Here is a 15,457-nt window from a genome sequence, read left to right as displayed (position 1 = left end):
TCCCTGCTTTGGTGGTACTGTCGAATATTCAACATGTTCATATTTCTTCTCATAATTTCCCCATTTCTTCAACAGATGTCATAACAGTCTACTTCTCGTAGTTCTCGATGTCCACAGCAGCCGTGAGTTCAGTTTCATTCATTTTTTTTTTTTTTGCTAGGGGCTTTACGTCGCACCGACACAGATAGGTCTTATGGCGACAATGGGATAGGAAAGGCGTAGGAGTTGGAAGGAAACGGCCGTGGCCTTAATTAAGGTACAGCCCCAGCATTTGCCTGGTGTGAAAATGGGAAACCACGGTAAACCATCTTCAGGGCTGCCGATAGTGGGATTCTTTCATTCATATTTACAACCTCTTTGGGCACAATTTCACAGAAATAAATGAGTGCAGTTTTCCGACCATCTGTTTGAGCTCCATTTCTGTAGTGTTTGTAAACAAACCTTCCCGGCCTCTGGTTTGCCATTCTATTTCGTACTTTTCCATTCGATGCAAGTTATTTATTTTGTATATATATTGTTATTTGATTGAGTATATACATGTTTAGTACAGTGTGTGTAAAAATATGGCATCATCACTTCATTACGGAAAATTAGTAGTGAAGTAGTGTCAAATATGTTGGAAGATGAAAGTGACAGATCTAACTTTGAGGTTACTGAGAATGAACCGACAGATTCAGAGTTAGATTAAGAATGTTTATCAGCTATTTATATCCATCAATATTGGAGAGTGATGTCGAACCTCCCATAAAACAACCTATCATAACAACGTGGTCTAAGGTCACGCCTCCAAATGATTGCATACCATGCATTTTTCCTAATATTTTCAAGAATATACAGCTCAGAGTGATGAAAGTTTTGATAGCACATATACATTATTGACAATATGTATACTTCAGTTTGTTTGCAATATGTTCCAGTTTTGTGTACATATGATTGAAAGTATATATTATTTTGAATTTATGAATTACACTTTTTGAACAGACTGTACATAATTCTAGTCAATCCTCAGTGTATTAGATTTTCATAGATATATAAAACTTCATAGATTTATTAACATTTGCGGATAGTTTGTATTTTATTTAGACAAGTAAAAGCTGCCAAATATGGCTGTCATCACAAGATTTAACATTGCCAATTCTAGGGTTAACATACTGGTAAATTTATCAATACGAGGATGATATATTTGAGCACCTTCAAATACCAACAGATTGAGCTGGGATCAAACTTGCCAACTTGGACTCAGAAGGCCAGTGCTTGTACCGTCTGGGCCACTCAGATTATTTAAGGATTTTCAGTGCAAAATGCCTACCAATCTCTCTATTAATGTAACTGTCTAAATGATGGCAAGCTTCATCTGAGAAAATTATTAAATCAAATTTTAAAAACTTACTTGATCCCACATCGTCACACTGTTGTCGTTTTTAGACTACTGACATCTCCAAAATCCGTACAAACAATTTGTGGGAAGTAAAACCAAAACTAATCCGCCTCTGTGGTGTAGTGGTTAAAGTGTGATTAGCTGCCACCCCTGGAGGTCTGGGTTCAATACCCAGTTCTGCCACAAAATTTGAAAATTGGTGCGAGGGCTGGCACGGGGTCCACTCAGCCTCGGGAGGCCAACTGAGTAGACGGGGGTTCGATTCTCTCCTCAACCATTATCGAAATGGTTTTCCATGCTTTCCCACTTCTCTTCCAGGCTAATGCCAGGATGGTATCTAACTTAAGGGCATTATCTTTGTAACCAACAATCTTTACATACTGCTGACTGAACACTTCTGCCTCTTGAAGATCCTCATGTACACACTCCCCTTGTTCATTAATGATTCCTTGAATGTAATTCTTGGAACCTGTTTATACCCTAAAGTACCTATACATACCCTTCCATTTTTCACTAAAATTTGTATGACTGCCAATTATACTTGCCATCATGTTATCCTTAGCTGACTTCCTTGCTAGATTCAATTTCCTAGAAAGTTCCTATAGTTTCTCCTTGCTTCCACAGCCATTTCTAACTCTATTTCATTCCAATCTGCACATCTTTCTTAGTCTCTTTTTTTTCTCTATTACATACCTGCCAACTTTCAGGAACCAAAAATAGGAAGTTTTTTTAATTCTTGGATTTCATCACATAAATTCCACCTCGGTGTAGGTGAAAAAAGGTCAGGATGGTAGGCATACATATCTACAGTTACAATGCGAATTGACCATTAAATTTAAAATCAAACTAAGGAAACATAAAAATGCTTACAAGAAAATGTACCTAATCATTCTCATTTATGACACGTACATACGAATAATAATATTTATTTCACACCGACACACGCAACAAAATGCATAATATCATATTTTCTCACATATTTAATGCACTTTTTGACAAAAAATACAAGCAAAAACTTCGGATGCGTAATTTATTCAAGGAATTCATTTACAAATTATTTACAATTCATTTATATTTAAGAGATACATCAAATATAATATAAACATAATTGGTTCTACTCATTTGCAGTTATCATCATTACGAAATAAAATTCCGGCGTGAGATTTTTACTGAAAATTCAAATAGGGTACATTAGGTAAGTTAGACACATGGGTTTGAAGTACCGACACTGGAAAATATTCTTCCCATTATGAGCTGACAATACGACCAGAAGTGAAATAAACATGAACTAATAAAAGTACAATTCATGTAATGTCATAACAATGACATACCGGCAAAAAAAGAAAACTGCCCAACACGAGAACGGCCGGGCATCGAAGGAGAGACCCTGCTACATTACCCCAAACTGCTTGTATTCAATCTTGTACGAGTGGCGTGTCCATCCACCATTTTTCTTGAATACGAACGTGGATCACTCGCGGGAATTTCGCTTTAGGCATTGTTTTGTGTTTTAGAGCAATGTAAGGTGCAAGCTTTCTGCCATCAGCTGTTACAGCAAGCATTGCACTGCATCATTGTTTTTTGCTTCCGGTAGCACGTACGATAACACTGTTATGTTCCTTTCTTATCGATGGTTCGATTTTGTGGCTTATGGAAACTGATTGGTGTCTGACCTGTGGCTCCTATAAGGGAGATCAAATATTCCTTCACTTTACGCTTCTCAATCACAAAGCGATGAAAATGGTTGGAATAATTTGTCATTTTTTGGCATAATGTTGTTCTTCACCAAAGAGAAAGTCTATCTCTCTTCATAAAATTAATCAAGCCTCGGCTAATGTTCAAATCCAAGACACTGATTCCATGTGCAGCTGTTATTTCTCATTCTTTAAAATACAGCATTTTGTGAGAAATGGCTTATCCAACGTTGCGTAACAAAATCATATATTTAAGCAGATCCTCCTCTACTTGCGGAACTTGCCGCTTTTTGGTCCGCGAAATGCTTTGCGAGACTTGTTGGCTGCTTGAAGTGCACTTCTGTTACCGTGGAAGAGCACGTTTCATTTGGACTGAATACTTGCTGCCCGCTACCTTATTCCTGTATGTTTCAGCGTAACTGATCACCATGAGTTTGTATGATGCAGTATTACTCGAATACTGTGGACTGACAAACAATTTTGAGATCACAGAATGTCCCGTACCAGAAACACTCGTAAAACTAGTGCAGTGGGATTTTCTGCCGGCTAATAACAGCACGCTGTCGTGTATTTGGAATGCCCGCTTTCGCAATAGGAAGCCTGCTACTTCAGTAGTAGACATCTTTATTTCGAAACGCATCCGGAGCTGCGTGATGGATGTTCGAAGTTGTGGGCGCGTCAAATACGTGAACATTTCTTAAAAACATTCAAGTCATTAAAATTATGGACTTAAATATGCGAAACTACCACATACAAAACAATTCAATATGTCCCATACATTAACATACGACTTACACAGAGGAGGAAAGCATAGAAATGCAAGAAAAAACATGTGGTCTACAACTTCGATGAAACTATGCACAGAAACGATGTTAACAGTGCACAAACAACACAATAACAAACTCATTCTTTCGTCCCGATTAATTGAGTTGCTAGTGTGCACTAGACTCTCTTGCTTGCAGGATGATTGCTGCCCCGAATCCCCAGCTGTATAAAGCACACACGCTGCTGTGGCGAGCGGGAAACACGACGCCCGAAGGCGACGGACGAAACACTCACGAAATAAAGCATCAAATAAATACGCTTGAAAATAAGGTTTTGTAAATTACATAAGCACATAAGAATTTATCCTTTATACCAAGGGAAGAGTATTGGCCGTCAAAAATAGGAAGAAGTAAAAATAAATCGGAAAATGAGTTAAAAACCGTAAAGTTTCTGGGTAAATCGGAAGGGTTGGCAGGTATGCTATTATAATAAGGTGGGTCTTTACCATTCCTTGCCACCTTTAAAGGTACAAACCTGTTTTCACATTCCTCAACAATTGCTTTAAACCCATCCCAGAATCTGTTTACATTTTTATTTACCGTTTCCACTGATAATAGTTACATTTTTTAACACTCCCCCATGCCTGCTTTATCAGCTATATGGTACTGCCTAATAGTTCTACTTTTAAGACCTTCCTTTATATCACACTTATTTTTAACTTCCACAAAAATAGCTTCATGATCATTAATAACATCTATTACTTCAGTTTCTCTATAGAGCTCATCTGGTTTTACCAGCACCACGTCCAGGATATTCTTCCCTCTAGCTGGTTCCATCACTTTCTGAATCAGCTGTAATTACATATTAACTTATTCGCCATTTGTTGGTCATGCTTCCTGTTCTTCGCATTACCTTCCCAATTGACATTTGGTTAATTCAAATCTCCTGCTACAATCACATTCCTTTCCATGTCATTTCCCACATAGCTGATTATCTTATCAATTATTCTGAATCAGCATCTGCGCTACCCTTTCCCATTCTGTACACTCCAAAGATATCAAGTTACCTACTATCTTGAGAAATGAGCCCTACACCTAGAACTTCACGTTTGTCATCTTTAACTTTTTCATAGCTTACAAATTCTTTTCTCACCAGAATGAATACTCCCCCTCCCACCATTCCTATCATATCTCTACGATACACACTCCAGTTTCGTGAAAAAATTTCTGCATCCATTATGTAATATCTCAGCCATGATTCAACTCCTATTACAATATCTGGTAAGTATATATCTATTAAATTACTTACATGGATTACATCATTTTTATATGTGTATTGAATAGATGGACCTACTCCTACCCCATTATATGTGAAGTAAAACTATCAGCTCGAGTGCAGATTTGAGCAGGGATTGAACCCATCTACTTGGGCCAGAAGGTCAGTGCTCTACTGCCTGAGCCACTCAGCCCAGCTAATTCACCTGAACTTCAGCATAAAATTAGTGGAAACTGATGTGGTAGCTAAACCCACCAGAGAGGCAATTGAAACAGAGAAGCATGCCATCCACTTCCATCACAACGACGAAACTTAAACAGAGTCTGGGTTCCAGCACTCAGAAACAAGCAGCAGTTTGGCTCAAGTATAATTTTTTCATAAGTCTGGACTCTGGAGTGAGTGCTGCTGCATCCACCTATACAAGAAGAAGTCAATTCCATCTGATGCCAAACTATCTTATCAAGGCCTGTTGAAAAGTTGTCACTTTTCAAAACATGACTACAGCTTAACTACCTAGAAGGCAACATCTATCTATTAGATGCCAGCTATGATAGCCTACATCGTTACGTTAATTGCCTCTACAGAGAGCCAACGTATAGTGGCATTCGGAGTTTGGAAGGCTGTGACAGGGGAAAGCAGTACTACATTCGTCACCTGTGCTCCTTTTATGCTATTTTAACCATTCTCATACCCAGGTTCCTAAGGCTAGACAGCTGGACTCGAAAAGCAACAAGCGAGTTGCCTGCTTGATTCAGGCAGTGTATCTGTTAACTTGCATTCAGGAGACAGTGGGCTCAAATCCCACCGTCGGCAGCCCTGAAGTTGGTTTTCCACGATTTCTCATTTTCACACTAGCTAGACCTTCCTTAACCTTTATGAGACAAGCAACCTCATATCAACCAATAGGTTTGGGAGTCAACCAGGCTTGCGACCGATTTATCAACCACAGCATTACTCTCTGAAATGGATGAGCAGTCCACATATCAACTGCATGGTTTGCCATGAATTCTGGCTTGTGAAAATGATCTACTTGTTCTGTTACTTATAAATTCATTATTCATTGTACAGAAGAATGTGGAGACCTCTTTTACTGCTAAAAGTAAAGCATCAGTTCCATAGAAGCAGTGAATATGCCTAGACGTGCGAGAGTGTTTCTATTGGTTAAGGAGGACGAAGTGCATGAACCTTACATGGACTCAGATTCCGATGAGGTTGTGGTATCCACTGAATCTGAATCAGAAGAAGTGGTAGCTCCTCATGAAGGGAACACTATAGTGCCTCAAATTGGTAGTGAGGATGAAAGTGTTATGGGTGATACAGAATGGGGAGACAGACTGCCTGGAGGCTAAGCAAGTGCGCACATGTTCACTGGCCCTTTCCTTGGATTACACTGCCCCGGATAAGAACATTTATCTTTGAATTTATCTCCATTAGACATTTTAAAATTGTTTCTTACCAATTAACTTTACGGAATACTGCTTCAAGAGAAAAATCATTATTAATTTCAGACTTAAGGTCCAGATCAAAAGATTTTTGTTTACAATCTGCTTTATGTCACACCAATACAGACAGGTTTTTTTTTTTTAAATTTGCTTTATGACGCACTGACACAGATAGGTCTTATGGTGATGAAGGGATAGGAAAGGGATAGGAGTGGGAAGGAAGTGACTGTGACCTTAATTAAGATACAGCCCCAGCATTTGCCTGGTGTGAAACTGGGACAATGGAAAACCATCTTCTGGGCTGCTGACAGTGGGGTTCGAACCCACTATCTCCTGAAGGAAAGTTGATAACTACATCACCCAAACCGTACAGCCACTTGCTAGGTCAAATCATAAAGAGCTGAAAATTCCAGTGCATGAAGTGCACCATTTCTTGGCTGTAGTTTTACAGGTGGGTCACTGCCAGAGAGACATGCTGAAAGATTACTGGTCTACCCAAGAACAATACAGTAAGACCTCATTAAGTCGTTTCTGTCCGATTCGTTGGCTGAACGGTCAGCGTACTGGCCTTCGGTTCAGAGAGTCCCGGGTTCGATTCCCGGCCGGGTCGGGGATTTTAACCTTAATTGGTTAATTCCAGTGGCACGGGGGCTGGGTGTATGTGTTGTCTTCATCATAATTTTATCCTCATCACGACGCGCAGGTCGCCTACGGGTGTCAAATAGAAAGACCTGCACCTGGCGAGCCGAACCCGTCTTGGGATATCCCGGCACTAAAAGCCATACGACATTTCATTTCAAGACGTTTCTGCAGGGGACAATGAAAGAGAACGTGTTAAGCAAGAAAACATACTAATGAATACATTAATAAAAACTATCCAACAGGTATACGTACACACTTGATGTGTTTCTTCCTGACATGCGTGCATTTTACGTAGTCTATGCACAATACAGTGAAAAATATCGGCCATCTACCATTTCTAAAGATGAGATGAGAGTGTTAAAAGGCAAGAAGAAAGATGAGAAAACAAATACGGAAACCTTTTCTGCTAGGGCTTATTAAACGAATGTATTAAAGGATGTGTGATACACCAAACAACAAAAATGTGAAGATTTGTACTGGAGCCCACAAAAGTACCAACGTTTATTTACGTAATTTCTGAAACAAACTTTAGCTGAAACCTTATATTTCGGACTAGTGGGTTATTATTAAACATTCTGTTCTGGTCACTCTCTTCAACCATGAATAATTTGGAGGTTAAACTCAGCCATGTGCGGGAGAATGTTTTTTACTGCCATCTGGAATGCAACAACAACAATCAATTTGCTTCAATCAACTTGCGTCGAAACTCAAAGGTGCCAACGGTGGAAAATGCGGATGCCTGTCTACTTCCTGGACTTTAATTTTGACTTCATTTGAAAGTGATTTCTCGAATTTTTCGGTGTCCATTAACTGGGCTACCAGAAGACAAATAAGCACCACATTAGTCAACTTTACACGATTATGTTCCTAATCCGTAGGTATAGGCTATCACACAACAAATATTCGGTATCCTTCACCATCATATGTTATCAATTTCATTTCCGTATTGATAGTTCATCAGTTCACAGTTATATGTTTGGGGTTCATCCACCTAATCAATACTTGTATAGTGTTAATGATATGTTTTTACGTTTAAAAGTACAATATGAGTGCAGAACTAGTTTCGATCCTCTGCTGGAATCATCTTCAGCTGCTAAATGTATCATGAACATAAAGACAGTATATGAAGATAGCAAAACATTGAATTAAAAGTATTACACTTTTAAGATATGTAAGCCTACAGTTTTAAATTATGGTGATATTAACACATGTTAATGTCCTCATCACATATCTGAGTTCATTCAAGATATACTTTCACACTTCCACATACTAGTCGCAGCAGTTTACACAGAGCATTGTAGATTCAAAATTCACATGCACAGATCTGTGTCTAAATGTTTAAATAATCACAATAGCACTTGTCACCATTTGGTGAGAAAACTGCACAGGATCTGCTATGCACAAATTGGTCAAATATTTGAACAGAGTCTGTGATAAAACATAGATTCAAATCAGTGACACTGTCACACATTCAGTAAAAGAGGGATAAAATTGTTCACTTTAAAATCCGATGTACAATGGTATGGAAGTTCTTCCCGTTTATTGAAGTGCTGTCTTCTTATGAGTATTACATTTGTGGTTAGGAGAGAACCTCCCTTAAACAAGTTGGTATAATTTAACTAGTTGTGAGCTGTTGACATTTGAGTGTGTAATATGGGATATCCTTTATATCCCGAGCTGGTTGCTTGTGACCCTGTTGAATGAGATAATTGAATGGCTCACAAAGCACTTCTGCCTTTGTAACTCCCCTTGTTCATTAATGATCCCTATAATGTAGGGATGGGACAAATGGTTACTTTCCTGTATCATGTTCCACTGTATCCCTTACAGTGTAGTGTTAGGTTGTAGTATTAGGATATAAATGTAACCTAATACAAGGTACAGGTCAGCTTTTGGGAGGAACAGTCATTTACCCCCTGCTGCCTCTTCCAGCCCCTAACCAGTACGTAAATAATGGTACTCTATCTCCATCCCGCTTTCTCCACTCCCTCTATCCCTTTCATCTGGTCGTCACTTACTATCACTCTACATAGTGACTCATTTACACTACTACTACTACTACTACTACTACTACTACTACTACTACTACTACTACTCAGTCAAAATATCAATCAATCAATCAATCAATCAATCAATCAATCAATCAATCAATCAATCAATCAATCAATCAATCAATCAATCAATCAATCACTACTGATCTGCATTTAGGGCAGTCACCCAGGTGACAGATTCCCTATTTGTTGTTTTCCTAGCCTTTTCTTAAATGATCGCAAAGAAATTGGAAAATTATTTAACATTTCCCTTGGTAAGTTATTCCAATCTCTAAGTCCCCTTCCTATAAACGAATATTTGCCCCAAGTTGTCCTCTTGAATTCCAACTTTATCTTCATATTGTGAATTTTCCTAATTTTAAAGACACCACTCAAACTTATTCGTCTACTGATGTCCTCCCACGCCATCTCTCCACTGACAGCTCGGAACATACCACTTATTAAATAACACTTGAATGCTTTATTATTCATCCACCTATTCAATACAATACAATTTTTAAAATTAGGACATTGTCCTTATCAAAGTTAACATGAAATTAATATATTAGATGGTACATGTTTCGCCTATCAATAATAGGCATCATCAGCCACATTTTTCACCTTAGGATAGATCAGGTACCTGATTAGAAATAATTTATGAATGCTGTTAAAAACTATGTCATTTAAAATGTATTGGAGATTGTTAAATACTATTACAATATAAAATGTAGTATGCTGTTATTTGACAATATTTGTGATAATATTGGAGTCTAAAAATATGACAATTATTTGATGATTATGACATATTAAAAGATATTACAATAGAGATAAAAATCAGAAAACACATTCAATTTAGTTGTCAGATGGCATATTGTTAAAAACTTATGGAAAGTTGAGCAATGGTAATGGTCGTTGGTTCTTGAAGTTATAAAATATTGATTTTCATTTATTTGCTTAAAAATATTGGAGAATTTTTATATGGTCTGGTTCCTTTTGAGATAATAGTAGTTGGAAATGTTGGTGCCGTAGGCTAACATAAGCTAACATCTCAGCGGTTGAAGGGAACTCATCATATCTTTGGCTAACTACCGAATGACAACAACGTTCCCTTCCAACTAATACGCTCACCACAACACGCCCAACAGCAAAGAGCCATACCCATTACAAACACTTACCACATCAAAGAAGATGGTCTAATGACACCTATAAAGACTTCAATATAGGTGGGGTCTTCTTTAATAAGTTTCATGGGATGAAAAGAACCCATGTTCTTTCGTGCTGTCAGTGCTGTCAGTAGTTTCTCCATGCCCGTCATGCTTCTCTTAAAATACGCCACTATATGTTTCACTTTCTCCATTAATAATTGTATCTCTTTCAATGCATCCTGGATGATTAAATTTAAAGTATGCACGTAACAGGGAAAGTGCTTCCATTGAACTTCATTTACAACAGCATTCTTCATATTAGTTGCACTGTCCCGTTACAATGGCCACAATATTTTCGGACAAATGAAATTTATCTGAAATACACCTAATTTCAGCAGCTAAATTAACACTTGTGTGGCTATGAGGCAAAATCAAACATTCCAGCAACAATGACTGTAGTTCGAAATCTTCATTTATGAAGTGTACAGTGACAGCTGGTAGCTCTCTGAATTCCTAGACGTCCAGGAGTCTGTAGTTAAACAGACGCTGGAAACCGTCATTAAGTGTTGATGAACAACTGTTATGCACTGTTCATATGCTGCTGGAACAAGTGATCCTATCAGGCAAAATGTAGGCAGAGTTTAATCCAGTACAAAATGCTGCAAAACCTTTGACTTCCACTATTGCAAAAGGCTGAAAATCCACAGTAAATAACTGTAATAGTAGCTTGTCCAGCTTCTTTTTCTGTACATCATTCATTTTTCTTTGCACTGGTAAAAATGATGACAGCGACTGTTGGTCCACTGCCCCACAGGCTGCAGGGGGTGATGAAGATTCAGGAGGAGGGATGGTTACACGAGGTGGCACTTGCGACGGCTTTCCAGGACCTGATATTTGAGTACTATGAACATTATAAGACCCACATGCACTGGTAGAATTTTGAAAGTTTAACGCGGAAATATTTATTGTTGGATGCCTGCCACGGAAATATTTATTGTTGGGTGTCTTCTTTCAATCTGTTTCTTCAAGTTAGATACTGTTCCCCTGTAACTAAAATTTTGCCCACATAAATCACATCGAGTAAATTTATTTACATCGTCTGTGACAGTGAAATAAAACCACAGTCTTCTGTTGTTTACTCATCTCGCAGAGCACTGCATAAAACATGAAATATTAACTGGAGAGACCACTCGGAACTGCTTCGAGAAACTACGCAACTGTACGTATTGCCACATGTAAGCCAAATACAACACTCTTGAGACAACTAATGAATATCTGTAAATCTGTAACCGGCTGACAAATAACAGTGTAGGAGTGTCAGTACTGTCTCTAAACGGTTACAAAATTATCACTCGCACCTGCGCAGGAGTGCGCTTAAGACTAGCTGCTGTGCTTGCTTATAGTCTAACATCCATTAACCAATCAAGAGCTCCCTTGGTTTCGCTGAGACAGTTACTTTTGTATTAGGCTCTTGGATGGAACATAATATTTCCGGAACAACTTACTGTGATGGAACAGGATACAGTATCATGATACGATATGTAACTCCCATTTCTACTATAATGTCCTTCCCGGAACCTGTTTCTACCTTAAAGTATCTATACATATCCTTCCATTGCTCCCTAAAATTCATATGGCTGCCAACTATGTTTTCCAGAATGTTATCCTTAGCTGAGTTTTTTGCTGAATTCAATTTCCTAGTAAGCTCCTTCAATCTCTCCTTACTCCTGCAACCATTCCTAACTCTATTTCTTTCTAATTTGCACTTCCTCCATCTCCTGATCTCCCTATTGTAATATGATGGATTCTTATTATTCCTTACCACTTTTAAAGGTACATACCCATTTTCAAATTTCTCAACAATGCTCTAAACCCATCCAATACGCTGTTTACATTTTTATTTGCCATTTTCCATTGATCTTAACTGCTTTTTAAAAATTTTCCCATTCTCTCTTATCAGCCATATGGTATTGCCTAATAGTCCTACTTTTACAACATTCCTTTCTAACATATTAATTTTTAACTAGGACAATGACAGCTTCATGATCACTTACATCATCTATCACTTCAGTTTCCCTATAGAGCTCGTCTGGCTTTATCAGCACCACATCTAGAATATTTTTCCCTTTAGTTGGTTCCATCACTTTCTGATTCAGCTGTCCTTCCCATAATAACTTATTCACCATTTGTTGGTCATGCTTTCAGTCATTCCCATTCCCTTCCCAGTTTGGCAAGTTCAGAACACCCACTACAATAACGTTCCTTTCTGTGTCGTTCCCCCCATAGCTGATTAACTTATCAGAAATCAGCATCAGCACTAGCCTTGCCAGGTCTGTACACTCCAAAAACATCAAGTTGCCTATTGTCCTTAGAGGTGATTCTTAAGCCTAGAATCTCATGTTCCTTATCCTTAACTTTTTCGTAGCTTACAAATTCTTCTTTCACCAGTATAAATAATCCCCCTCCTATTGTTCCTAATCTGGCTCTACGTTTAACACTCCAGTTCCGTGAGAAAATTTCTGCATCCATATCACTTCTCAGCCATGATTATATTCCCATTATAATATACAGTAAATATCTATCTATCAAATTAATTCTATTGCTTTCTTTGCAATACATCTACAGTTTCACACTAACACTTTTATGTCATCCTTACTTGACTTCATGCTTCCCATACTGTCATCACTACTCCTTGGTCCACCCAGTTTCCCTGAATGTACCTCCCTATAACTCTTCTAAGTAAACCACCTAACTTACCTAAAATTACTCTTGCATTAGATTCCCTCGCATATTAGACCCCCTTGGCTTTTCGAGGCAAAGAAAATGAAAAAGATTAATCTTGCATACAAGACCCCCAACGTAATTCATCAGAGGAGAACAGAGATTCTGCTTCGAAGTGGGTATAAGCCTTACTGCAGCTCTGATGACATCACACAAGTTTGTGAATAGTTTCGTCCATATGACCTACACAATAAAAACACACATCAATGTCATGCAGTACATCTATGTTTCGTAGTTAAGAAATGTTCGCCTGCGCAGCGTAGGCCTACTGCAACTCTGATGACGTTGCATGAATAAAAGAATAGTTTCATGTCCATCCTGCGCACTTGCAAGCATGCATCAGTCATGCTATATGTCTGTGTTTTATAGTTAAGAATGCCCACCAGTGCAATGGTTAGCACATTTAGTTGCCATTCTCAGGACCCTGAGTCCGATTTCCGGTACTGTACTGCCAAAGATTTAAGAATGGTGGGAAGGCTGATATGCGGTAAAAATGGTACACGCAGTTCCCCTCCATTATGGGCGTGCCTAAAAATCAGCTGCACCACCCCGGGATGAAGAAACAAGTTTACATTAGTTAAGAAATACTCATGGTTGTTCCTATTAATATAGCAGGCAAGATCATAAACAAATTGATTGTTTAATATCTTGCAACTCGGGCCAATATAGGTAATTTTTGGAGAGAAGTAGGTTTAAAATGTGATAAAAACAATCCAATCATAACAAATGTTTTACTCACCAACGAACCTAACAAATAATAATATAATGTTATTGATTTCACATCCCCACTTGCTTTGATTTTCCGAGACGCCAAACAAAACATACTATGCATTAATTTTAAAAATGGAGACGACGAACATATAAAAATTGCATTACCGCCACACCTGTAGATACCCATTCCTTCGGCAAACATTATTTTTAATTAATTTTATTCTTTCGTCGTGGAACTACCAGCACTATCCGGGCACTTGATAGCATACCATACCTAACCTAAACAATGCTGTCTCTCTTATCTCCATTACAGCTGTTTAGGTCAATTCTGATGTGATAAATGAAGAGAAAAAAAATGAAATATACTTAAAAATAAAGGTCTGGCTTTTCACAGCCACAGTTATCTGAAGAATGCTTCTAGTCACTATGCATTACATTCGGAAGTACAACTCGTAATATACGCTAGTTATCAGCTGGTGCGTTGGCATGCTTTCTACAGCACGGCTTTATTTGGAAGTGGTGGCTTCTGCTACACATACACCAACTGGGAATAAAAGAGACAATCTCCAGAAACCATTTGCGAATAGATTCTCACGGTTTGGACTCTATAGGCAGGAACGACACTATTTTTAAAAGTTTCAAAAAGACAGGATTTGGAATGCTCTCAATGGCAGGATGCGGCTGATGAGATGGCAGTGAAGATGACGTAATTTGGAATGACGACAAGCCGGTAGCAGGGAAGTTGGTGGCACAAGACAACAATAATTCAAATGAAAGCAGTGATCAGATTTACTGTGTGGTAGGCCTACTGCTCAACTGACAGAGACAAATGATTGGCCATTAAGTTCTTTTGTATTAATATTCTCTATGGGGTTGAGTGTGAAGTAAGATGAATCTTCATAGCGAGTTTTTATGACCGGATACCCTTCCTGACGTCAACCTCATCAGAGGAGTTACCGAAATGAAACGAATGACATGATATGAGTAACTAAAACTGACTATATTTACTTTGTATGTAGACCTAAGTCATGTCATCACCATTTAATGTCTTTTTAAATTTAGAAATACTGCCTTCCAACAAAACTAGCCAGTAAAACTCAGAATACATTCATAAGATTGTTAAAGAATAGTGTAGAATGTTTACATGTACAATTTATAGCTCTTTATAGCTTTGAAGTCATGTGTTCACTGCACAAAATTTGAGATTGTCACATTATGGACTCCCCTTAATTTCTTTGCTTTCTTTGGCTATAAGAATGGAGGAAAAAAATAAGGGAGGGTCCTGATACGTGAGTAAACATAGTATATTGCTTTTTAAGTGAAGGCCATCTGAGCGTAGATCCCTATCTCATACCCACCCATTATGATCTACAATTCTCACTCCCAATTTCCCACATACCCATTGCATGGTCTCATTTAAATCCCCAGTCACCCTCCGTTCAGTATCCCTCCTACAAAGTATCCCACTGATAACAATCTCTGCTTCTTCATTTTCTGTACTGCCGATTACAGTATACATTAAAAATATAATCGCAGATACACAAATCAATCGTACTAATGTTGATCATGATAATGAGATACGAAGAAATGAACA

The 15,457-nt window shown here is 38.2% G+C and overlaps 1 protein-coding gene across 1 annotated transcript in view; it reads right to left on the bottom strand.

Annotated features, from left to right (window-relative positions):
* Nucleotides 1-15,457, bottom strand: part of LOC136863262 (uncharacterized) — a 171,424-nt gene that overhangs the window by 36,222 nt on the left and 119,745 nt on the right. The window lies entirely within an intron of this gene.

This window comes from Anabrus simplex, chromosome 2 (genome assembly GCF_040414725.1).
Source record: "Anabrus simplex isolate iqAnaSimp1 chromosome 2, ASM4041472v1, whole genome shotgun sequence".
NCBI classification, from domain to species: Eukaryota; Metazoa; Arthropoda; class Insecta; order Orthoptera; family Tettigoniidae; genus Anabrus; species Anabrus simplex.
Note: the sequence above shows the minus strand (reverse complement) of the source record. Positions and strands in the feature narration are given on the sequence as shown.